Source organism: Neomonachus schauinslandi, chromosome 3, assembly GCF_002201575.2.
Source record: "Neomonachus schauinslandi chromosome 3, ASM220157v2, whole genome shotgun sequence".
Lineage (NCBI taxonomy): Eukaryota > Metazoa > Chordata > Mammalia > Carnivora > Phocidae > Neomonachus > Neomonachus schauinslandi.
In genome coordinates, this window is record NC_058405.1 from 42,308,727 (window position 1) to 42,336,490 (window position 27,764).

General features: G+C 34.7%; 1 pseudogene; it reads left to right on the forward strand.

The window, feature by feature from the left end:
* The first annotated feature begins 1,068 nt into the window (after nucleotides 1-1,068).
* LOC110587651 lies at nucleotides 1,069-26,313 on the forward strand (annotated as a pseudogene).
* The last annotated feature ends 1,451 nt before the right edge of the window (nucleotides 26,314-27,764 follow it).

A 27,764-nucleotide genomic window follows, 5' to 3' on the forward strand; every position in this document is an offset into this window, starting at 1 on the left:
TCTCTGTCTCTCATTTTCTCTCTCTCAAATAAATAAATAAAATCTTTAAAAAAAAAACAACAACAACAACAAAAAAACAAACCTAACTCTAGTACAAGGATTAAAGGATAAAAATATTAATAATAACTATTAGATTATAATAATTTGTTAATTATAAATAATTCAGAAAAAGGTAAATTATGATATCGAAAAAATAAAATGGCTTGGGGGAGATAAAAGATAGAGGTTTTGTGTGCAAGCTAAGTTGTTAACAACTTAAAGTAGTCTGTTACTGTTATGCCTATAAACCGTTTTATGTAAGCCTCATGGTAACTACAGAGCAAAAATCCACTGTAGACACCCAAAAGATAAATAAATCAAAACATACTACAATAGAAAACCAGTAATTCATTAAAGAGAGGGGTCCAAGATGGAGGTAAAGAAAGATTCCTGAACTCACCTCCTCCCATGGACATACCAAGTCTACAGCTAGATATAAATAATTTCCATCTGAAAAAGATATGAAAACCAGATGAACAGCTCCTCCACAACAAATGACAAAAGAATCACACTGATATGGGTAGGACACGCAGAGACACAGTCTCACCAAAACAAACAAACAAACAAAAAACCCTACCCCCAGCATGGCAAGACACAGTGGGGAGGGATCTCACTAGCCAGGTACTCTATCCAGAATAAAGAGAGGTTGGTGCTCCACAATGGGCACCCCACCTTCTGGAATCTGCACCAGAGAGACCAGAAACCAGAATGTCTGCTTAGAAAACCAATGAGATTGACATCCAGAAGTCCCAAAGTGCTAGAGGAAACAGGTTCTCCCTTTGGAAGGATTGTGTGCAGTCACACTTGCCCTAAAACACAGTGAATAAAACAGCAGTTTGAAAAGCACCAAGACTATATTTGAGGGAGATTCATTTGCTGATCTAGGTACACTGGCTAGAGGGATGAGAGACAGCTGAGACACCCCTTGGAAACAGAGCTGCTGGTGGATACCATTGTTGTACTCTCCACCTGGCCTGCTAACAAAGGTGAGCAAGCTTGGGTATGGCACCCTCTTGTTGCTTTGCTGAGATGGGCAAGTGTGAGAAGTGGCAGTATTTGCCAAGGCAGGAGAATATGGGCATTTGCAGCACTCCCCCACTTTCTGACTGCAGTAGGTGAGCCCAAATAGTTGCAGAACTCTCCTGCTCTCTAGCCAAAGTCTGGGAGCAAGTGGATGGTTATGACACTTACCCTCAATCCTCTAAAGCTTAAAGCCCATGCATGCAAAAAACAAAGCACTCTCTAGCTGCAATGCTGAACCCCACCAATGTACACAATCAGGACATTTTCCCCAATGCCTTTCTGAAATTGGGGAGCGTACCCTGTCCCCTATGCTCTCCAGCTGCTTAGCTAAAATGAGCAAGAATGCACAGGGGACAACATTTGATTATTTGGCCCTCATGACCATGAGTGCTGGTGTATCTGAGCTCCATAGACCTGCAACAATTTGGAAGACAGTTCTTGGTTGGCCACCACCCATAGGGTATTGTACAGAGAGCAGAATGAAACACAACCCCAGTTTTCCTGTGAAAAAGGCCTATTTACGTAGCTTGAAGATTCATCCTGAGGGACAGACTTCAGGTTTCACATACATCTAGAAGTTAAGGGGGCACTCCTGGAGAACATAGGCAAGGAGACACCATCCTTGTGTACCTCCCTGGGCTAACTACGTTTCAATGAGACTTCCCAGAAAGAAGTTTATATACTCATCTGGAGCCTCAATTGTTCAAATTGTTGCCTACGGGACACCTACAGATCTCCTGGTCTGGTGGCCAGCAGGGATCCATAGGAGTATATATATTTTCATACTTTAAAAGTTGTTGCCTTACGGTCTAGCTTCCAATCATCCTGAAACTATGTGTTAAATGAGATTCCTCCCCTTAGATCACAGAAAGATCTTGGTACATCCTCAACAACAGGATCATATCAAGAATAAATCAGGCAGTTTAGATAATCATAAAGGTTTGAGAGGCAACCAAGAGCTAATGCAAGGTTGAAAGAGAAGGAATATTACCTACACAAGGCTCTTCCTTCAAAACTGAGAGACATAGCTGTTTCACCTAATCCATAGAAACAAAGACAGAGTCAACCAAACCGAGGAAACAAATATGTTCCAAATAGAAGAACAAGACAAAACCTCACAAAAAGACCTCAATGATACGGAGGTTGAAGAATTCAAAGTAATGGTCATAAAGATACTCAATGAACTCAGTAGAAGAATGGATGAAAACAGTGAGAACTTCACAAAGAGAAAGAAAACATAAGAAACTACCAAACAGAAGTCAAAGAGTTCAAGAATATAATAACTGAATTGAAAAACATACTAGTTGTTCAAAAGTGGACTGGATGAAGTAGAAGAGCAGCAAGATCAGCAAGCAGGAAGATAAAGTAATGGAACTCACAAAGATATAGAAGCAAAAAAAAAAAAAAAAAGAATTTTAAAAAATGAAGATAATGTTAAGGCGCCTCTGGGACAGGATTAAGCCAAATAACATTCACATCATTGGGGTCCCAGAAGGAGAACAGAGAGAAATGGAAAGAAACTATATTTGAAAAAATGACTGAAAACTTCCCTAAACTGGAAAAGGAAACAGACAGCCAGGTCTAGGAATCCCAAATAACATAAACCCAAAGATAGCCATAGCAAGACACATTATAATTAAAATGTCAAAAGTTAAAGATAAAAAAGAATCTTAAAAGCAGTAAGAGAAAAACACAGTTTTATGTACACAGGAAATCCCATAAAGCTATCAGCAGATTTCTCAACAGAAATTTTACAAGCCAAAAGGGGTGACAACATACTCAAATGCTGAAAGAAAAAACTTCCAATCAAGAATATTCTACCAGGCAAGGTTATCATTTCAGATTTGAGGAAGAGATTAAAATTTTTCCAGACAAGCAAAAGCTAAAGGAGTTCATCATTACTAAGCTGGACTTACAAAAAAATATTAAAAAGACCTCTTTAAGCTGAAAAGAAATGGCACTAATAGCTATTACTATTTACTAATATTAAAAATCTCATGAAAAGGGTAAATGTATAGTACAGATGGTAGATTAATGATTCCAGAACTACTAGTAAGGTAAAAAGACAAAAATAGTAACATTAAAACTACAACATTTATTAAGGAAAACACTAAAATAAAAGATGTAAAAAGTGACATCAAAACATAAAATATGAAGGAAGGAATAAAAATGTAGAGTTTTGGAATGTGTCCTAATTTAAGTTGCTACCAACTTAAAATAGACTGTTATATATATAGGAAGATACCTGTTAATCTAATGATAGCCCTGAAGCAAAAACTTATAGTAAATACAGAAAAGAAAATGAAGAAAGAATCTAAATATAACACTGAAGAGAGTAATCAAGAAAAGAGAAAGAGAAGAAGAAACAGAGATGAACTACAAAAACAGCCAAAAAACATTTTTAAATGACAATAAATATACACTTATCAGTAATTACTGTGAATGTAAACAGACTAAATTCTCCAATCAAAGGACATAGAGTGGCTGAATGATAAAAAAAAAAAAAAAACAAGACATATCTACATGCTGCCTAAATGAGACTCACTTCAGAAGATCCACACAAACTGAAAGTAAAGGGATGGAAAAAGATATTCCATGAAAATGGAAACAAAAAGAAAGGTGGTGTGTAACTATACTCTTATTAGTCAAAATAGATTTTAAGACAAAGACTGTAATAAAAGACAAGGGGGCACTACATGATGATAAAGGAGTCAACACAGCAAGAAGATATAATATTTATAAATACATATGCACCTAACACAAGAGCACCAAAACATATAAATAGAATATCAACAGCTCTAAAGGGAGAAATTCACAGGAATACAATACTAGTATGGGATTCTAATACCCCAGTAACATTAATAAATGGATCATCCAGACAGAAAATCAATAGGGAAACATCAGCCTTAAATGACAAATTAGACCAGATGAGCTTAATAGATATATACAAAACATTTCATCCAAAATCAGCAGAATACACGTTCTTCTCTGGGGCACATGAAACATTCTCCAAAGCAAATCATATGTTAGGCCACAAAACAAGTCTCAATAAATTCAAGAATAATGAAACTGTATCAAGCATCTTTCCAATAACAATGGTATGAAACTAGAAATAATTTATAATAAGAAAACTGGAAAAACTACCAATACAGAGATTACACAACTTGCTACTGAAAAAAAGCACTCAACAAAATTTAACATCCATTTACGATTAAAAATGCTCAACAAAGTCGGTATACAGGGAACATACTTCAACATCATAAAGGCCATATATGACAAACCCACAGCTAATATACTCAACTGTCAAAACCTGAAAGCTTCTCCTCTAAGACCAGGAATAAGAAAAGTAGGGGTGCCCGGATGTCTCAGTCAGTTATGCATCTGACTCCTGATTTTGGCTCAGGTCATGATCTCAGGGTTATGAGATTGAGCCCCGAGGTCAGGCTCCACATTGGTTGTGGAGCCTACTTAAGATTCTCTCTCTCCTTCTCCCATACCCCCTCTCCCATCTCCTTGTAAAAAAAAAAAGGAAAAAAGAAAAGAAAAAAGGAATAAGACAAGTATGCCCATATCCAGTTTTATTCAACACAGAATTGAAAATTCTCGCCAGAGCAATTGGGCAAGAAAAAGAAATAAAAGGCACCCAAATTGGGAAAAAATAAAACTGTCACTATTAGCCAATGATACTACATATAGAAACCCTAAAGACTCCAGCAAAAAAACTGTCAGAATAAGTGAATTCTGTAAAGTTGTAGGATACAAAATTAATACAAAAAATGTTACATTTCTATACACTAATAAACTATCAGATAGAGAGATCAAGCAAATAATCCATTTATAGTTGCATCCAAAAAAGTTATAAAATACCTAGGAATGAATTTAATCAAGCAGGTGAAAGACATGTACTCTGAAAACTCTAAGACACTGATGAAAGAAACTGAAGAAGACACAAATAAATGGAAACTATTCCATGCTCATGGAATGGAATAATTAATATTGTTAGAATGTACATATTACTAAAGTAATCTACTTTGTGATCTAGTAAATTAAATCTAGATTTAATGCAATCTCTATCAAAATCCCAATGGTATTTTTCACAGAGCTAGAATCAATAATTCTAAAATTTGTCTGGAACCACAAAAGACCCCGAATAGCTAAAGCAATCTTAAGAAGAACAAAGCCAGGGGTATAATACTCTCTGATTTCAAACTATATTACAAAGCTATAGCAACCAAAACCGTATGATACTGGCATAAAAACAGATACATAGATCAATAAAACAGAATAGAGAGCCCAGAAATAAACCTGCACATATATGGTCAATTAATCTATGACAAAGGAGGCAAAAATACACAATTGAGAAAGGAAAATCTCTTCAATAAACGGTGTTGGGAAATCTAGACAGCGACATGCAAAAGAAAGAAACTGGACCATTATAATACACCATGTAAAAAAATTAATTCAAAATAAATTAAAGATTTCAATGTAAGACCTGAAATCATAAACTCCTCTAAGAATATATAGGTGATAAACTCCTTGACATTGGTCAAAGTGATATATTTTTGGATTTGATGCCAAAGGCAAGGGTACAAGCTAAAATAAGTAAATGGGAGTACATAAAACTAAAAAGCTTTTGCACAGTGGAAGAAACCATCAACAAATACTAAAAATTACATGTCAACAAATTAGACTGCCTAGAAGAAGTGGATAAATTCTTAGAAACATACAATCTACCAAGACTGAATCATGAAGAAACTAAATATGAACAGACCAGTTATGAGTAAGGATGTTAAAGCAGTAATCAAAAACATTATATTCATTACAACACATATAACTTTTGCTAGCAGGCATGTAAAAGAACATTAATTTGCATATCTTGACATTTTTAATCATGTAAGAAACAGCAAAACAAATATTTATCTAATCAGACCCAAAGGCTGTCAAAGGTAAATAAAGTGTTAATCTTAAATACATTGTACTCAAAGCATAACCATTTGCAAAAACAGAATTCCACAAAAGCCAATGATTACATTTTTTTAAAAGATTTTGTTTAGGGGTGCCCGGGTGGCTCAGTTGGTTAAGTGACTGCCTTCTGCTCCGGTCATGATCCCAGAGTCCCGGAATCAAGTCCCACATCGGGCTCCCTGCTCAGCGGGGAGTCTGCCACTCCCTCTAACTCTCTCCCCTCTCATGCTCTCTCTCATTCTCTCTCTCTCAAATAAATAAAATCTTAAAAAATAATAAAAATAATAAAGATTTTATTTATTTGAGAGAGACAGAGATAGCGACAGAAGATAGAGCATGAGCAGGGAGGAGAGGGAAAAGCAGGCTCCTAGCCGAGCAGAGAGCCCAACACAGGGCTCAATCCCAGGACCCTGGGATCATGACCTGAGCCGAAGGCAGACGCTTAACCAACTGAGCCACCCAGGCGCCCCCAATCATTACTTTTATATTTAATTAGGGAATATATATATATATCAAGTAGTGCATATTATGTCTTAATATGAACACACATATCTGTATAATTGCATAAATAGTAAATTTCTTCTAATTCTTCACAATATAGGAAGATTACTGAACATCTAGCAATAGTTCTCAAGTTAATTGAATTTCTTGGCATTCTTTTATTCCATTCTCTAAACTACGAACAGAAAATAAACAGTTTTTAATTGTATCATGATAGAAAATGAATTTCACTATTTGCTGAAGAACAAATCCAAGCTAATACTTGTAAATTTTCTTTAAAGAACCAAAATTTAAATTAGCTTAAAAAACATTGTGGATTCAGTATAAAATTTACTTAAAAACATATACACTAAAATGGTGGTTCTCAGACTTTACAATGCTTAAGAATCATATGGAGAACCTGTTAAAAGAATTTCTTGACTCAGCCCCAGATAATTCAGGTTGTGTATGTGAAGGTGGGGGCTATGAATCTGTGTTCCTAATACATTTATAGGCAATACTGATGCTGCTAGCCCTAGAAACATTATTTGGAAACCACTGTTTTAAAACACCAAGCATTTTCTGAAGATTTTGAGCAGATGTTAGGGGGGGGAAATGGTGATTAAAAAGATAAAACAGATACTTACGAGTTATTTTTCCTTAGAATTAATAACAAAATGAAAAACTTTAATTGTTAATGTACTTATAAAAATAAAAGATTCTAATTCAAACTCAGGAAAGAATGGATGAATCACACCTAGATTTTAACATTAGCTCTACCCATTAGTTTGTGACTTTAAGTTACTGAAATTTCTCGGACTCAGTCTCTCTCTGCTATGTGCCTCTATTAAAATATAAAATATTGTGAAGAAGAGCAAATAAGTCTTTGGGAAATTGCTTTAACTAAAGCTAATCCCTGATATGTGCCTTGGCATGGATATTATCTTATAAAAGAATATTTTAATGAACTAATGTCTGTCTCAAAAAGCCATTGTTGAGCTTTATTTATTCGTGTATTATATAGGATCATGCTTTATTCTCCAATTTTCATTAATGTTTAAGTTGGAAGACATTTGTCAATCGGCTTACCTCTGTTTTTAACCATTCAATACATAGCCATGTAAAAATAAAATGACATCAAAATCATTTATCCTAATAGACTGTGATGTTAAATAGAAATATTTCTGAAAGTTTTAGATGTCTAACTATTTGTATTTATCTGACAGTAGGATTAAAGTCTGGGGGGATGTAGGTGGGAAGAATGATCAAGTGTCTGGATTCATAATTTATTAACTATAAAATGCCTCTCTCAATTTTACTCTATCCCTTCCATTTTCAATTTAATAGTTAAAATAACACATTAACCTCTTCTGCTAAGTGATAAAGGGGCATTATTAGTCTGAACTCATTTTACTAATCCATTATCTTTTGATATATTTTAATCACAAGTGATTAAGATGTATGTGACCAAGTTGGATGAGTCCTAAGAATAATTCTATAGAAAAATTCTGGAACAGAGTTCATTCAAGATAAAAACACACAAAAAAGGAGACTAGTCCTATATAAAAAGAAAAAGACATTTTTTGCCTATACCTCCCTTTAAGATGGAATGTGTGGTATGACTGGGGCTGCAGGAGCCCTCTTGTAAACATGAAACAACAAGCTCCCTTTCTCCAGGTATTTTGTAATGAGAAATAATGGAATATCTTGAGTGAGTGAACCACTGTTGGTCCAATGAACTGCTATTTGCTGCCAAAATTTTACAACTAGTAAAGAATATTAATGTATTTTAGCAGCTATGTTCAACATTTTTTAAAGGAAAAGTGATTTGCTGAACTAAACTAGTCTCGCAAAAATACGATATATGCATATAGGATATTTAAGATATATGGAACAGCATTTCACCGAACTGATCTGCATGTACATTCTCATACTACATCAAAAATTCATGGAAGAGGCAGTGATGTCATCACAGACCTCAGTCTCCTTTTTGTGAATAGTAACTGTCATCTCATTACTTGTCTCAATATAATAGGAAAAAATACATATATTTTAAGATATAAATCCAGAGCAACCAAACAGATAATTTTTCCTTATTTAAACATGTTACTATTCACATATAAAAATGATTATTTAGATTGGAAAATAAGAGATTTATAAATCAAATGTAGAAAAAAAACTCCACTCCTGTTAAAACTGCTGTCTCTTTGGGGCCCCTGGGTGGCTCAGGGGGTTAAGCATCTGCCTTCGGCTCAGGTCATGACTCCAGGGTCCTGGGATTGAGTCCCCTATTGGTCTCCTTGTTCAGTGGGGAGCCTGCTTCTTCCTCTCCCTTTGCCCCTCTCCCCCACTCATGTTCTCTCTTGCTCGCTCTGCTCTCTCAAATAAATAAATAATCTTAAAAAAACTATTGTCTCTTTATCACTACTGAAAAATATGTATGTTATATACATATTAATATATTCATGTGAACAAGCCTGTATATACATACATACACAAATATGGAGAAATACTATTTTTTCTTTAGTTAAAATAAAATCTTATAAAAACACCATTTCATTTTTATCACAATTGTAAATGCCATTTTTCAAACAGAAAAACTATGCATGTGCTATTAATAAAGGCATGTACACTTGCAACTAGTAGTTAATTAAGTTCTGGACATCTGATGCACAGCATAGTGATAACAGTCAATAACACAGTATTATAAACTTCAAATTTGCTAATATAGTAGATCTTAAATGTTCGTACCCCCCCAAAAAAAGAAATAGTAATCATGATAGAGGTGCTAGCTAATATTAATGTGGTAATCATATTGCATTATATAAATGTGTCAAATCAACATGCTGTACATCTTAAGAGTAGTTTTAAATTTTTTAAATGGCTGAAAAATGTGAAAGAAAAATAATATTTCCTGGCATGTGGAAATTATATGAAATTGAAATTTCAGAATCTATAAATAATATTTTTGGAACATAAGTTCTTTTTTTTTATTGTGGCAAGAACGCTTAATAGGAAATATATCCTATCAACACAATTTTAAGTACACAATAAAATATATAGACAAAATGTTGTACACACATCTCTAAATCTTACTTATCTTGATTACCTGAAACTTTCTACCCACTTTGTACAGTAACTTCTCATTTTTGTCTCCTCCCAGGCATCACTCTACTCTCTGTTTCTGAGTTTGACTATTTTTTTTTATTTTTTTATTTTTTTAAGATTTTATTTATTTGGCAGAGAGAGACACAGCGAGAGAGGGAACACAAGCAGGGGGAGTGTGAGAGGGAGAAACAGGCTTTCCGCTGAGGAGGGAACCTGATGCGGGGCTCGATCCCAGGACCCTGGGATCATGACCTGAGCCGAAGGCAGACGCTTAATGACTGAGCCACCCAGGCGCCCCTGAGTTTCACTGTTTTAGATACCTCATCTGAGCCGAATCATACAGTAATTGTCCTTTTATAACTGGATTATTTTATGTGGAATAACATCCTACAGGTTCATCTGTGTTATCGAAAATGGTACGATTTTCATATTTTTCAAAGCTAAATATTATTCCACTGTGTGTGTGTGTGTGTGTGACAATTTCTGTATTTATTAGTCTGACAGATATTTAAGTTGTTTCATATCTTGGCTGTCGTGAAAAATGCTTCAGTGAACACAGAAGTGCAGATATATCTTCCAGATTCTGGTTTTAATTCCTTTGGATATATATACTCCCCAACGGAATTACTAGATCACATGGTAGTTCTATTTTTAATTTTTTCAGGAATTTCCACACGGTTTTCCATAGCAGCTACACCATTTTACATTCTTATCAATAGTACACAGGGTTCCAATTTCTTCACATCCTCACTAATACTTATTATTTTTGTTGTTTTGATAATATCCATCCTATTAGGTGTAAGATGATATCTCATTGTGGTTTTGATTTGCATTTCCCTGACAATTAGTAATGTTGAGCTTTTTTCTTTTTTTCTTTTCATATACCTGCTAGCTATTCATATGTTTTCTTTGGAAAAAAATGTCTATTCAAGCCCTTTGCCCATGTTTTAATCAGGTTATTTGCTTTTTTGCTATTGAGTTGAACGACTTCTCTATATGTTTTGGACAATTAACCCCTTTATTAGATACATGGTTTGAAAGATTTTTCTCCCATTCCATAGGTTGCCCTTCCACAGGTTGTTTCCTTTTCTGTGCAGAAGCTTTTTACTTTGATGTAGTCCCACTGTCAATTTTTGCTTTTGTTATCTTTGATTTTGGTGTTTTATCCAAAATATCTTTGTCAAGATCAGTATCACAAAACTTTTGCCTATGCTCCTATGTTTTCCTCTAGGAGTTTCAATTGCAGGTCTTATATCTAAGTCTTTAATCCATTTAGGTGTTTTTTTGTGTATGGGGTCAGATAAGGACCCAACCTCATTCTGTTGCATGTGGATATCCAGTTTTCCCAGTATCATTTGATGAAACTATCCTTTCCCCATTGTATATCTGGCAACTTTATTGAAGATCAATTGACCATATGGGCATGACTTTATTTCTGGGATCTCTATTCTATTCCACTGGCCTGTATATTGTTTTTATGCAAGTATCACATTGTTATAATAACTGTAGCTTGAGGCCACAGAGCTTGAAGAGCCTAAAATATTTACCATTTGTCCCTCGACAGGAAAAGTTTACCCACAGGAGATATCCAGCCTCGCCACAATCCCAGGGAGAATTCTACTAGTGAATTATGACACAAAGCCATTGTATCTAAAATCAGTGGTTGGCACTGCTATAATCCTTTGGATTGGTCACTGACCGTGGAGGCCATGACCCATTGAAGTTGCTGGAGTCTAATCTCTTAAGCATCTCTGAGTAATATAGTTTTTATCAGCCCAATACCATCTTCCAAAGAAGGGTGCAGATGTGAGCTACTAACAGCCAAAAGTTGTTACTGCTAGGAAATTAGTGTCCTGGCTTGGTAAATGGCATCTGGGCAGTACAACAACAGCATCTGTTACAGACAGCAACACTAGTGTCTTACTTATATGGAAATGCTTTCAGTGCAAGCCATGTGTCTGAATAGCCAGAATAGATAATATTTGCATCCTTAAAATTCAAGAACTGATACATGTAGTGTTATAGCATTCTTAGGAATATAACTGGCAGCATCAATTACGATTACACATATGCATACCCTTTAAGCTAACAATTCCACTCGAGGAAATTTCTCTATCCATATACCAGAAAATATTTACAAGGAAGTTTAATGAAACATTTTAATGATATTTACAAAGAGCTTATCACAGAAAAATTGTTGAATTGTTCATAATCAAATAAAATAAGCTAGAAAAATTGTAAAAATATATGCTAACATGTTAGCAAGAATTGTCTTTGAGTGATAAACAGTATTTGCTTCTCTCATTTCTTATTTCTGAATATGTTGTTTCTATGAATTATATATATATATATATGTCATAGATTGTATGAGCTATACAATCAATGGAATATTTAAAAAATTTTATTATGGAAATGTTTAAACATAACAAAAAAGAGAGAACACAGTAAAATAAATACCTGTACGCATCACTTAGATGTCAGCTGCTGACATCATGTCACAATTCTTTTATTTTATTGCTGTTGCTGAAGTACATTAAAGATACCAAGACATTTCACTCCCAAATACTTCAGAATTCATCTCTAAAACATAGTATTTCTAAATAACCAAAATATCATAAAACTTCTAACAAAATGATTAATTTGTGGATTTCACCTAATAACCATTCCTATTCAAATTTCCCCAATTATCTTTTTCTCAATTTTAAAAAACTGTGGCAAAATACAAAAACATAAAATATATCATCTGAAGCATTTTTACGGGTGTAATTCAGTGGTATTAGGTAGATTCATACTGTAGTATAACCATTACCACCATCCATCTCCAAAACTATTTTCAACTCAAAAAAATGAAAATCCGTACCCATTAAACATGACACCCCATTGCCCCTTCTCCTCCGCCTCTGGCAACCATCATTCTACTTTCTGTCTCTATGATTTTGATTACCCTAAGTACTTCATTAAGTAGATGCATACAGTATCTGTCTTCTTATGACTGGCTTATTTCACTTAGCATAATGTCCTCAAGGTCCCTCCATGCTGTAGCATGGCAGAATTTCCTTCTTCTAAAGCTTGAATAATATTCCACTGTATGCATACAACAGTTTGCTTATCTATTTGTTTACTACAGACTTGCTTCCACACTTCAACTACAGTTAATAAGCCTGCTATAAACATGAAAGTGCAGATATTTCTGACACCCTGCTTCTAATTTTTTTAGTATATACCCAGGAGTGAGATCACTTAATCATTTGGTAAATCTATTTTTAATTTTTTGAGGAGCTGCCATAATGTTTTGTACAGCAGCTATATCATTTTAGATTCTCATCAACAGTGCACAAGAGTTCCAACTTCTCCAAATCTTTGCCAATTTTTATTTTCTGTTTTTCATAGAAGTGATTCTAATGGGTGTGAAGTGGTATCTCATTACAGTCTTCATTATCAGTTCCCTAATAATTAGTGACATTGAGCATCTTTTCATGTGCTCACTGTGTATTTGCATATCTTCTTTGGAGAAATTTATAGTCAAGTACTTTGTCCATTTTTTAATGCAGGTGTTTGATTTTTTGTTGTTGAAGTTTAGGAGTTTCTATATATTCTGGACAGTAAAATCAGATACATGATTTGCAAATATTCTTTCCCATTATGTAGGTTACCTTTTACTTTTTTGATAGTATCTGTTTTAAATTTTCATTAAGTCCAATTTGTCTATTTTTTCTTTTACTGCCTTTGCCTCTGGTGTCAGATCTAAGAAATCATTGTTAAACCCAATGCTGTGAAACTTTCCCCCTATGTTTTCTTCTAAGAGTTTTGTAATTTTAGGTCTTACGTATAGGGCTTTGGATCCATTTTAATTTTTGTATGTGGCTTTAAGTAAGGATCCAACTTGTTTCTCCTACATGTGGATGTCCAGTTTTCCCCAGCATCATTGGTAGAAGATACTGTCCTTTTTCCATTGAATTGTCTTGGTACCCTTGTCAAAAATTATTTGGCCATATACAAGGGTTAATTCTGGGCCCAATACCACATAGTTTTGATTACCATAGCTTTAAAATAAGAGAGTGTGAGCCCTTAGGCTTTTCTTGGCTGGTTTTGTATTTACAGAAATTTGTCCATTTCATCAAGGTCATCCAAATTTTTGCCACGCAATTATTGAGAATAATCTCTTAAAATCTTTTTTTTTAAAATTTCTGTAGAATTGGTAGTAATGTCTCCACTTTCATTTCTGATTTTAGCAATTTAAGTGTTTTTTCCTTAGTCAATCTAAGTAAAGATTTGTCAATTTTGTTGATATTTTTTAAGAGCTAAATTTTTGGTTTTGTTGATTTTCTCAGTTGTTTTTCCCATTTTAGTCTGCTCTAATTTTTATTATTTCTTCCTTTTTTCTAGCTTTGTGTTTAGTTTGTTCCTCTTCCTTTAGTTCCACAAGTTATAAAGATAGGTTGTTGATTTAAAAACCTGTCTTTTTTTTTTTTTAAAGATTTTATTTATTTTGACAGAGAGAGAGACAGCGAGAGAGGGAACACAAGCAGGGGGGAATGGAAGAGGGTGAAGCAGGCTTCCCGCCGAGCAGAGAGTCCGATGCGGGGCTCTATCCCAGGACCCTGGGATCATGACCTGAGCCGAAGGCAGACGCTTAACTACTGAGCCACCCAGGCGCCCCCGTCTTCTTTTTTATTTTTATTTTTTTATTTTTTTAAGATTTTATTTATTTGAGAGAGAGAAAGAAACAGCATGAGAGGGGAGAGGGTCAGAGGGAGAAGCAGGCTCCCCGCTGAGCTGGGAGCCCGATGTGGGACTCGATCCCAGGACCCCGGATTCATGACCTGAGCCAAAGGTAGTTGCTTAACCAACTGAGCCACCCAGGCGCCCCCCCCCCGTCTTCTTTTTTAATGTGAGCTTTTATAGCTATAAATTTCCTCTTTGGCATTGCTTTGTCTATGTCCTGTAAGTTTTGGGATGCTGTGTTCTCATTTTCATTTATTTCTATTTATTTTTTAATTTCCCTCATGATTTTTTCTTGGACCACTTGATTTTTTAAGAGTATGTTGTTTAATTTCCTTAAATTTGTGTATTTTCCAGTTTTTCATCTGTTACTGACTTCTAACTTCATCCTGTTATGGTCGAGATGATACTTTGTATGATATCTATCTTTTTAGATCTACTGAGACTTAATTTATGGGCAAAATATGTTATATCCTATAAAACATCCCATATGTATTTGAGAAGAATTTGTATTATTGCTGCTGTTTATGCAGTGTCCTGCATATGTCAGTCAGACCTAGTAGTTTTATTGTGCTGTTCATCAAATCCTCTATGACCTTACTTATCTTTTAACTGGTTGTTCCATTCACTGATAGTGGGGTATTGAAGTTTCTAAATATTATTACTGATATTTTTGTCTATTTTCTCCTTCATTTCTATCCATTTTTGCTTCATATATTCTGATGGTCTATTATTAGGCACATAAATATTTATAATGTCTTCTTGATGCACTGATCATTTTATTAACACAGAATGTCCTTTTTTGTCTCTTATGAACTTTCTTAATATAAAGTCTCTTTGTATGATATTAATATAGCCACTCCTGCTCTCGCATTAATATCTTTTTCCATCCATTCACTTTCAAATCATTTGTATTTTTGGTTCTAAAGTCAGTCTCCTATAGATAACATATAGTTGAATCATGGTTATTGTTGTTTTTTAAATATATTCTGCCAATCTGTATTTTGATTGGAGCTTAAACCACTTACAGTAATTACAGATAAGGAAGGGCTTACTCCTCTCATTTTGCTATTTGTTTTCTATTTGTCTGACAGTTTTTTTGGTCCCTCACTTTTTGAATTACTTTCTTCTGTTTAGTTTTTTTATAGTTCCCTTCTCATTTCCTTTTGTGTATACTCTATAGCTTTGTGTGTTTGTGTTACAATGGGAATTACATTTAACATCCTAAAGTTGTAACATTCTAATTTTAATTTATATAATCTCAATAACATGCAAAAGCTCTGTTCCTTTTGTAGCTCTGCCCCACCTACTTCAGTTGTCACAAAATTATATCTTCATACATCCTGTGTCTTATAACACAAGCTAATAATAATTTTCAAAAGCATTAGTCTCCTATGTAGAAAACAAAATGTGGAATTATAAACCAAAGTTACAATACGAGTTTATAATTACCCATGTATTTACTTTTACTGCAATCTATATATCTTCATATCACTTTGATTTACCACCTAATGCCCTTTCACTTAAACCTGCAAGCCTCCATTTAATATTTCTGTAGAGCACATCTGGTAGTAATGGACTCCCTCTGCTTTTGTTTACCTGGAAACTATTAATTTCTTCCGCACTTTTGAAGAACAACTTTTTGGATATAGGATTCTTGGTTGACAGTTTTTATTTTCTTTTAAAATCAGCCCACTATCTTTGGCCCTCCAAAATTTCTGATGAGAATCTGTTAATCTTATTGAGGATCCCTTGTATGGGATGAATCACTTCTTTCTTGATGCTTTCAAGATAGCCTCTTTGTCTATGGCCTTTGACATTTTGATTATAATGTGTCTTGGTGTGGGTATCTTTGAGTTCATCATACTTGGAAGTTTGTAGAGCTTTTTAGATGTTTACATTCATATATTTCATCAAATATGGAAAATGATCTGCTACTGTTTCTTCAAATATTCTCTCTACTCTTTCTTCTCTTTCTATTCCCCTTTAAGTCTCCTACTAAAAAATGTTGATCCATTTGATGAATTCTGTTCACTTTTTTCATTTTTCTATTCCTCAGAATCAATAATTTCAATTGTTCCATCTTTGTGTTCCTGATTCTTTCTACCTGCTTACCTGAGCCCATGAATCCCTCTAGTGAATTTTTCATTTCAGTTATTGTACTTTCCCGATCCAGAATTTCTTTTTCATGTCTTTTTAGGTTTTCTCTTTATTGATATTTCTATTTTTATCATACATTATTTTCTTGACATTCTCCAGCTCTTCCCTTATCTTTAGGCATCTTTAAGACAGTTGTTTTACAGTCTGTCTAGAAGTTTTGCCATCAAGTTTTTCTCATATACAATTTCTGTTGATTTTTTTCCTTTGAATGGTACATACTAACCTGTTTCTTTATATGCCTTATGATTTCTTTTAACTGAAGACTAGACATTTGATTCAATTAATATGGTAAATCAGGAAATCAGATTATCTCCCTCCCCCAGGGTTTCCTAGGTTTTGTTTCTTCTGATTTTATTAATGTAGGCTGAGGATCAGCCTAAGGCATCTTTTCAGAGATAGCACCTTTCCCTGGACTTGCCTGCTGACTTTCTAATTTCTCCTGTATATGCAGTTGCTTTTGAATGTCCTAGTCTTCAATGTCTGGCTCCCAAAAGGGAAAGAAGAGAAAAAAGAAGGAGAAAAAAGGTGCTGATTGTTTAAATCCCCTAGGTGTTAACTTAGTTGGAGGGTGAGGGGCTTGTAAGAATAAGGGGAGATGCAGTAAAAATTGCCCCCCTGCCTATTTGTCTACACCTCTGAGATCCTAAGTGTCATATCAGCAAGCAGAACACTGATCCCCAATATTTAGAGAATAGGGTCCTTATTGCCTACCCTGGCTTTTACAATCTGTGAAAAGCTCCTCCAAGAACAAACGCACAGCTGCCTGCCACAGGGCTGGAGGATGGGGTACGGGTGGCTACCACTAAACTAAGAGCTGAAATTGACCAAAGTTTACCACCATTTATTGTCCATGCCTTCTTCCCACTTTTATGTACTACTTAAACTAAATCAGAGTAACTTGACCATTAACTCAATAAACTTAAAATGATACACATCATTACTTGTTTTCCTAATTTTGTATTCTGCACATATTTTTTTTCAAATGGCCAGCAAACATATATAGAATAAATTTAAATTATATTTTTTTAAAAATTGAATTGCAACTAAATAATCAAGATTGTAATATTTCATATATAAACCCTAAAATCATTCAGATAGAAAGCATCTTCAATGTAAAAATACTATTCACTAGGGACATTTTATGTTATTAGTCATTTGTAATTATAAAACTCTATATCCTTCATTACCTTTATTGTTGAATGTGTTTTTAAAAATATTTGAGTGAGGGGCACCTGGGTGGCTCAGTCGGTTAAGGGTCAGCCTTTGGCTCAGGTCATAATCCCTGAGTCCTAGGATCCATCCCAGGACCTCCTTGCTCTCTGCTCAGAGGGGAGCCTGCTTCTCCCTCTCCCTCTGTCCTTCCCATCCCCCTACCCCAGCTCCTGCTTCCTCTCTCATGCTCTCTGTCTCTCTCAAGTAAATAAATAAAATCTATATTTAAAAAAAGGAGTTTAAAGACCATCTCCTATTTAAAAAAACAAAAATATTAGTGAACTGAATGATGTGTCCTAGGCCAAATGATATCCCATCCCAGTTCTCTAAATTCTAGTATACATTCTTCAGTATAGATCACATGTTAGGTTAAATACAAAGTTTTAACAAATTTATGAAGATGGAAATCACAGCAAGAATCTTTTCCCAACCATCAAATGAGGCTAGAAATCAACAGAAGAAAAACTTGAAAATTCAAAATATGTGAAAATTAAACCACACACTCTTGAACAACCAATGGTTCAAAGAAGAAATCATAAGGGAAATTAGAAAATATCCTAAGACAAATGAAAACAAAGCATTACATATCAAAATGTATGGGATACAGTAAAAGCAATACTAAGAAGGAATTTTATAGCAATAAATGTCCACATTAAAAAAAAATCTCAAATAAACAATCTAATTTTACACCTCAGGGAATAAGAAGAACAACAACAAACTAAGCCAAAAGTTAACAGAAGGAAGGAAATAATAAAGATTAGAGCAGACATAAACAAAACAGAGAGCAGAAAAATAGAGAAAAATCAAGCTAACAAAGTCAATTTTTTTTTAAAACTGGACAAACTTTTGGCCAAACTGAGAAAAAAGGGTGAAAACTCAAAAAACTCAAATGATTGACTCAAGAAGTCAATTCTATCTGTAATAATAGTTTTGCTGTTCTATGATAATGCATTTATTCAGTGCATGTGTGCATTCCTTCATTTCTCTAACAAATTACCCTGTATCAAGCACTGCTGAGGCTGCACAGCTGTAGAGAGCTTAGCGTATTAGATATTTGCACTTTGAGTTCATGTGCTGTGAAAGACAAGGTCTCTAGAGAGAAGCTGACTTTCGGCAATTTGCAAAAGCTCTGTGGAAACTTTGCAGTTCGTTTAAATTTTTTTTCATAGAAAAGAAAGCCAAATTAGCCAGTGATAATATCCATGAGTAATCAAATTTTAATAAAACCAACAAAATAAACATCTGGTCTATATTAAATATTATAATAGTATTGCTGTTTATTTCAACATAAAAAATCATTTCTCTTTTCTAAAAATATAAGTCTACATGAAAATCCAAAAATATTCGGGAAATTTTCTCTTTACCACCTCCATAATTTGTTTTTCTCTTTCATTCTTGGAAATATGATATAGAAGTAGCTTAAAATGTCATATAGTCTACCTTTTTGTCTCCTAAATTATTCAAGAATATAAATATCAATTCAGCCAACAAGAATATGTTGCTCTAGGTTAGTATATGGGAAAAAGAGATAGTAGAAAAGCAAATTAGGGGCGCCTGGGTGGCTCAGTCGTTAAGCGTCTGCCTTCAGCTCGGGTCATGATCCCAGGGTCCTGGGATCGAGCCCCCCATCGGCTCCCTGCTCTGCGAGAAGGCTGCTTCTCCCTCTCCCACTCCCCGCTTGTGTTCCCTCTCTTGCTGTGTCTCTCTCTGTCAAATAAATAAAATCTTAAAAAAAAAAAAAAGAAAAGCAAATTTAAAAAGCGTACATATTTTGGAAAATACCTGAGGAAAATGCTGTGTTACCACAGTCTGATAACCCGATTGATGTTATAGCTGTGAAATGATTATTAATTTCCTTCTACTTTGGACCGTATTTTTTTGTTTTTCTTGCCTAGACTAAATTATTTTCATTCCAATGTGAAACCCAATTAAAATAATCATGCATTATAAAAAAGTTTAAGAAAATTACATAAGGCAAAACTTTTGTCACATCTAAAATTTCATTCATTCTTTCTTTTCATTCATTTAATAAGCACTCATTGATTTAGCAGTATAATGACATTTCAAAAAAAAACAATAATGATGGCACTTAGGTCTTTCCGTCCAGAAAAATATAGCATACTTTAATGGTAGTTGGGTACATAAATGTATTCAAATAAGTAAGTTTACTAAATTATCAAAGGGGCTATTATAAAAGTTTGTGTAGTGCCCATTTGAAGCCAGTAAAAACAAGAAGTCAATTCTATCTGTAAGAATAGTTTTGCTGTTCTATGATAATGCATTTATTCAGTGCATGTGTGTGTGTTGAACATTTGTAACTCAAAGCATGCACAAACATAAATAAGCCATATGAAGACAGAATTCTCCAAAGGGGTACTACATGATTATTTCACAACAGAACTTTTTGGATTCTGACAACATAGGCAAAAAAGTAGCTGTCAGGGCGCCTGGGTGGCTCAGTTGGTTAAGCGACTGCTTTCGGCTCAGGTCATGATCCTGGAGTCCCTGGATCGAGTCCCGCATCGGGCTCTCTGCTCGGCGGGGAGCCTGCTTCTCCCTCTGACTCTCCCCCCTCTCATGTGCTCTCTCTCTCTCATTCTGTCTCAAATAAATAAATAAAATCTTTTAAAAAAAAAAAGTAGCTGTCAGTTTCCATATTGGCATTACTTTTTTAAACTTATGCTAAATTAAATGTCAGGGTAAATAGCCAAAGAAAAGATAAATAGATAGCTTTTTAATCAAAATGATAATAGAGTTTTAATGTATTTCCCCACTGAGCTGTTTTATCCTTTCAACTATAAAGTAGTATTTTTTCTTGTATTTTCTTGTGATCTCTTCCATCATGATTACTTTGCCTATTCCACTCAATTTGGTATTTCTCTGATCCTTCATTTATCACATTGTCTCAGTCTACTTAGTATGTCTTTTTCCTAGTGATTTCTTCCTTAGCTTGACATTTTCCAGAACCCAAGGGTAGAAATATGCTAAATTCAACACTTCTAAATAATTCCATCAATACTGTAAACAAATGAGAGCAACAGTGGCTATACTTCTATCAGAAAAAAATTACTTTAAGACAAAAACTGCCGCAAGAGACAAAGAACATTATATAATGATAAAAAGATCAATTCACCAGGATATGAATCAATTATAAATATATACTCACCCAACATCAAAGCATCTAAATATAAAAAAGCAGACATTACCAAAAATGAAAAGAAAAAGAGACAGCCATAAAGTAATAGTAGGAGACTTCAATACACTTTCAACAATGCATAGAACATGCAGACAGAAAGTCAGTAAGGACATAGTGGACTTGAACAACATTACAGATCAAATGGACCTAACAGACATACTCAGAACCTTCTACCCAGTGGCAGGGGCATATACATTCTTTCCAACTGCACATAGAACATTCTTCAGTATAGATCACATGTTAGGTTAAATACAAAGTTTTAACAAATTTATGAAGATGGAAATCACAGCAAGAATCTTTTCCCAACCATCAAATGAGGCTAGAAATCAACAGAAGAAAAACTTGAAAATTCAAAATATGTGAAAATTAAACCACACACTCTTGAACAACCAATGGTTCAAAGAAGAAATCATAAGGGAAATTAGAAAATATCCTAAGACAAATGAAAACAAAGCATTACATATCAAAATGTATGGGATACAGTAAAAGCAATACTAAGAAGGAATTTTATAGCAATAAATGTCCACATTAAAAAAAAATCTCAAATAAACAATCTAATTTTACACCTCAGGGAATAAGAAGAACAACAACAAACTAAGCCAAAAGTTAACAGAAGGAAGGAAATAATAAATATTAGAGCAGACATAAACAAAACAGAGAACAGAAAAATAGAGAAAAATCAAGCTTACAAAGTCAATTTTTTTTTTAAAAACTGGACAAACTTTCGGCCAAACTGAGAAAAAAGGGTGAAAACTCAAATGATATTGGAAATAAAAGAAAAGACATTACAACTGATGCCACAGATATAAAAAAGAATCACAAAAGACTGCTTTGGACAACTGTATACCAACAAATTGGATAACTTAGTGGAAATGGATAAATTCCTAGAAAATTACAACCTACCAAGACTGAATTGTGAAAAAATAAAAAGCCTGTACAGATGAATAATGAGTAAGGAGATTGAATCAATAATTAAACATCCCAACAAAGAAAAGCCTCATTGCTGTATTCCACTAAACACTTAAATGAAGAATTAATGCCAATCCTTCACAAACTTGGCCAAAAACTGAAGAGGAAGGAACACTATCAAACTTACTTTGTGATGACAGATTTATCTTGATACCAAATCCAGACAAAGACACTACAAAAAAAAAAAGAAAAGAAAAGCAAGCAAGCAAGCAAAAGAAAAACAAAGGCCAACATCCCTAATAAGCATAGATGCAAAAATCTTCAACAAAATGTTAGCAAACTGAATTCACCAACACTTTATAAGGATCATACACCATGACCAATAGGATTCATCTATGGGATGCGAGGATGGTTCAACATATGCAAATTAATAAATTTAATACACTACATTAACAGAATGAAGGATAAAAAGCATATGATCATCTCAACAGATGCAAAAACATTATTTGACAAAATTCAACACACTTTTATATAAAATCTCTCAACAAACTAGGAAGAGAATAAAATTAAAACAAAATAATAAAGGCCATATGTAAAATTTCACAGCTAACATACTCAGTGTTGAAATACTGAAAGCTTTTCCTCTAAAATCAAGAACAAGGTAAAGATACCTCTTCTCACTAATTCCATATCACACAGTACTATAAATCCTAGCGACAGAAATTCAGCAAGAGAAAGAAATAAATGATACCTAATTTGGAAAGAAGTAAAATTATATCTCTCTGCAGATGACATGATTTTGTATATAGAAAACCCTAAAGACTCCACTAAAAAAAAAAGTGTTAGACTCAATAAATGAATTCAGTAAAGTTGCAGGATACAATATCAACATACAAAAATCAGTTACATTTCTATACAGTAAAACCAACTCTCTTAAAATTCAAAACTTAAAAAAATTTTTAAGAATTAAGAGAAAAATCCCATCTACAACAGCATCAAAAAGAATAAGATACTTTAATGTAAATATAATTAAGAATTGGGTGCCTGGGTGGCTCAGTTGGTTGAGCGACTGCCTTCGGCTCAGGTCATGATCCTGGAGTCCCTGGATCGAGTCTCGCATCGGGCTCCCTGCTCGGCGAGGAGCCTGCTTCTCCCTCTACACCTCCCCCATCTCATGTACTCTCTCTCTCTCTCATTCTCGCTCTCTCAAATAAATAAATAAAATCTTTAATATATATATATATATATAATTAAGAATATAAAAGATTTATTTATACTTGAAAATTATAAAATATTGCTGAAAGAAATTAAAGAAGACACAATAAGTGGGAGAATACTCCAAGTTCATCGATTGGTTCAGAAACAAACCCAGAAACAAATATTGTCAACTCTTCTTTGCCAAGAGTGCCAAGAACCCATAAGGATAGTTTCTTGAACAAATGGTGCTGGGAAAACTGGATATCCATATGCAAAAGAATGAAATTGGTGTCTTATACCATATACAAAAACCAACCCAAAATGGATTAAAGACTAAAAGAAAACATAGGCAAAAGTTTTATGGCATTGGTCTTGTTGGCAATGATTTCTTGGATATGACTCCTAAAGAACAGACATTAGAAGCAAAAATAGACAAATGAGATTATAGCAAAGCAAAAAGCTTCTACCCCAAAAAGAAAACCATAAGCACAATGAAAGGACAACATATGGAATAGAAGAAAATATTTCCAAATCATATATCTGATATGGGGTTAATGTTCAAAATACATAAAGATGTTCAACTAAATAGCAAAAAACAAAACAAAATAAAAAACCAGAAGAGACCCCAAAACAACAAACAAAAATAAGCCAAATAGCTTAATTAAAAAATGAACAAAGAAGCTTAATAGACATTTCTCTGCAAAAAATATGCAAAAAGCCAATAAGCATGTAAAAAGAAGCTCAATATTATTAATCATCAGAGAAATGGCAATCAACATCATAATGAGATGTCACTTCACAACTGTCAGGATGGCTATTATCAAAAATAAAAATAAAAGGGGCGCCTGGTTGGCTCAGTCATTAAGCGTCTGGCCTTTGGCTCAGGTCATGGTCCCAGGGTCCTGGGATCAAGGCCCACAACGGGGTCCCTGCTCCGCGGGAAGCCTGCTTCTCCCTCTCCCATTCCCCCTGCTTGTGTTCCCTCTCTTGCAGTCTTTCTCTGTCAAATAAATAAAATCTTAAAAATAAATAAAAAATAAAAAATAACAAGCGTTGGTGAGGATGTGGAGAAACTGTAACTCTAAATACTGTTGGTGGACTATAAAATGGTGAAGCCACTGTGGGAAACAGTATGATGCTTCCTGAATAAAAGATTAAAAATAGAACTATCATTAGCTCTAGCAATCCTACAGAAGTAGGCCATGTATCCAAAAGAACTGAAATTAAGATCTGCATTTCCATGGTTATTGCAGTATTATTTACAATAGCCAAGCTATGGAAGCAACCTAAATTTCCACTGTTAAAATCAAAACAAACGCATACCAGCATTGAAAACTCTAAGCAGATAAAACCAGTTTAGCATGCAAAGTATAATTAAACTTATTTTGCAAAACTAGCTTGACCCAGGTCATTTCTTATTTATGCCTCTGGAAATCATAAACTATACTTACACTGTCTCCCAAGGTTAGTATGAAATAACTACTGACCAATTACCTATCATTTAGGAAAATTAAAATAACCAATCTCTGTAAAGGGTAAACATTTAATGCCTTCTCACTACATAAGCCGCTTTATAACAATATATCCCTGAGTTTTCTTCTATGTTTTGGCTTCAGTGCCTCCAGTTCACAAACTATCTTTTTGGTGTGTGTGCAATAAACTTTGACAAATTGCTAATTTGGTGATTCACTGGTTTTACTTCTGCTGTTTTTGAACTTATGACACCACTGAAAGATTGATGGATAAAGAAAATGTGGCATTTACATGCAAAATAATATTATTCAGCCTTAAACAAGAATGAAATTCTGCTATTTGCAATAACATGCATGAACCTATAGGCCGTTTGGTTAAGTGAAATAAGCCAGTCAAAGGAGGGCAAATCAGGGATGATCTCACCTATATGAAGTATTAAAATGGACAAACTGAGAAACAAATAAATGGTGGTTTCTAAGGGTTGGAATGAATGATATGGAGAGTTCTGTTCAAAGGGTATATATAGAGTTTCAGTTATTCAAGATAAATAAGTTCTAGAGATCTACTGTACAATGTTATGCCTATAATTAACAATTCAGTATTGTACCCTTTTTAAAATTTGTTCAGAGGGTGGACCTCTTTTCTTACTCCGATAAAGACAAACTATCACTTAATTTTTCAAAATTAAGAAAAAGAATACCTGCTTTAAGATACCATAAGCCTTGCTGCTGCTGATGTGAGGAGGAGGTGGCTCCCAGGAGAGGGAAAAGAGAGCTAGAGCACGAGGAGTAAGAAGAGCTAAACGCCTGCCTGCCACATCCTTGCCGCCACCAAGCCTCTGAAGGAGGAAACCAGGCTGACAGCACGCTGCGCCAGTCCAGTCGGTGAGCGTGCGTGTCTGGAAGAGAGGGCCGCGTGCGCAGTAGAGGAGGCGGGGCCAAGCACGCACGCATGCGTGGCTGAGCGGAAACCGCTGGCGTCTTCTTTACCGTCCTTTCTCATCCCCTCCCTGCTGCACTCCTCTCAACCCCCTGCAGGAGCAGCACCTTGTCAGCACCAGCTCCCTTAAAGGGAGCTCAACACCAACCACGGTGGAATCGAGACCTCAGAAAAAGAACAGCGAGAAGCATGGGATTAAGTGCAAATGAAATAGACTTAATGAACAAGCCAGTGAGGAGATTTTGAAAGTAGAACAGAAATCTAGCAAACTCTGCCAACCATTTTTTCAGAAGAGGCCGAATTGAGCAAGATAATCCCAAATTTCGGTGGAATCACATTTGTCAACCATCCACAAGTGTCTGTCTGCCTGCTTGGGGAGGAGGATGAAGAAGCACAATTTGACAAGAGTTGAAGTCACAGAATTTGAAGATATTAAATCAGGTTACAGAACCAATTTTTTGTTTTCACAAAAACCCTCACTTCCAAAACAAAGTTCTCTACAAAGAATTTCATATGAATGATAGTAATCCATCTTCAAAATCCACTGAAATCAAATGTAAATTTGGAAAGGATTTGACCGAAATGTTCAAGTCTTTTGAACTTGTCTCTTCCTGGCAGGAAGAGACAGCATGAGGAACCAGAGCATTTCTTAACCTGATTTACTGACCATTTTGATGCAGGTGCAAATGAGTTAGGAGAGGTCATCAAAGATGATATTTGGCCAAATCCATTACAGTACAGTTTCTGACATGGATGATTAATAAGAGAAAGGAGAAGAAAATGATGAAGAAGAAAAAGGATTGGAAGATACTGATGAGAAGGGGATGAAGATGATGGTGATGAAGATGATGATGGGGGAGGGGAGAGAGGATGATGAAGGAGATGACTAATGAACACTGATGGGATTCCAACCTTACTTTTTAAAATTTTCTCCAATCTCTGGGAACAAGTTGCAGGGTTTTTTTGTTTTGTTTTGTTTTGGTTTTTTTTTTTAAAGATTTTATTTATTTATTTGAGACAGAGAGAATGAGAGACAGAGAGCATGAGAGGGAGGAGAGTCAGAGGGAAAAGCAGACTCCCTGCCGAGCAGGGAGCCCGATGAGGGAATCTACCCAGGGACTCCAGGATCATGACCTGAGCCGAAGGCAGTCGCTTAACCAACTGAGCCACCCAGGCGCCCTGTTTTGTTTTGTTTTGTTTTTGTCTTTCTTTCCTTCTTTCTTGCTTTCTTCTTGTACTTTGTGACCCTGTTTTTGAGGTTTTTGAGGAAAGAATGTCCTTTTTACCATGGTTCTTAACTTATTTGGGGGTGGGCTATACCTTGAGCAGAATATAGTGGGAAAAGAATCTCTACCCTTTTCTGTTCCAAATTCATTTTTGTTCCTTCCAGTCTTTAATAAAAACTATGGAATTGACACCACTCTGCTCTGGGAAAAAAGAAAACCCTCTGCTTCCTTATTTCTGCTGGAACCTGGAGGGTACTAGACTCTTGTGTAGTAGTGCATAGAATTCTGTTTTGCTCTTTCCTCTGTGTATTAGGCTCAGAGATTACACTGCCTCTCTATGTGAAAATGGACAGTTAGCACTTACCAACATGTATTTGTCTACTTTCTCTTGATTAAAAAAAGAAAGAAAAAAACGTTAAAAACTGGGGTTATAGAAGGTCAGAAAAGGGTGTGTTTGAGATGTTTGGGTGAGTTAGTGGGCATTTGACAACATGGTTTTTCCTTTGGCATGTTCAGTTGTGATGTTTAACAGACATCCTTGCAGTTTAAGATGACACTTTTGAAATAAAATTCTCTCCTAATGATGACTTGAACCTTACCACTCAATGGAAGAATCAGCAGAACCTGTAGGATCTTATTTGGAATAGGCATACTCTATTGTAATTTTTTTCCTATTTATTTTTAATTTTCTTTATGGTTCACTGGATAGGAAAGATAATGCTTAGTTTTAAACATTAGAAGTGTACCAGGTGCTTTGTTACAATAAAACTACAAAATGTGTAAACAGAGAATTCGATGCTTTTCTCTCAGAGCAGATATACTTAATATGTCTTTTCAAATTTGACTTATATAACATATTGTCAAATTTTGTTACCCTAACTCCGTATTTTTTGATTCAGTGGGACTATTCCATCAATAGGTGCAGTGTAACCAAAACCTGTCCAGATGGATAATATGTAGTAGTTTCTGCACAGGTTTCTGCTTAATAAATACATCATTCTATACTGGTCAGGAATCTTGCTCCAGTAAAGAAACATTTTTAAATATATATATATATATATATATATATATATATATATATATATATCATAAGAGAAGATTTCTTCTTAGGTAAA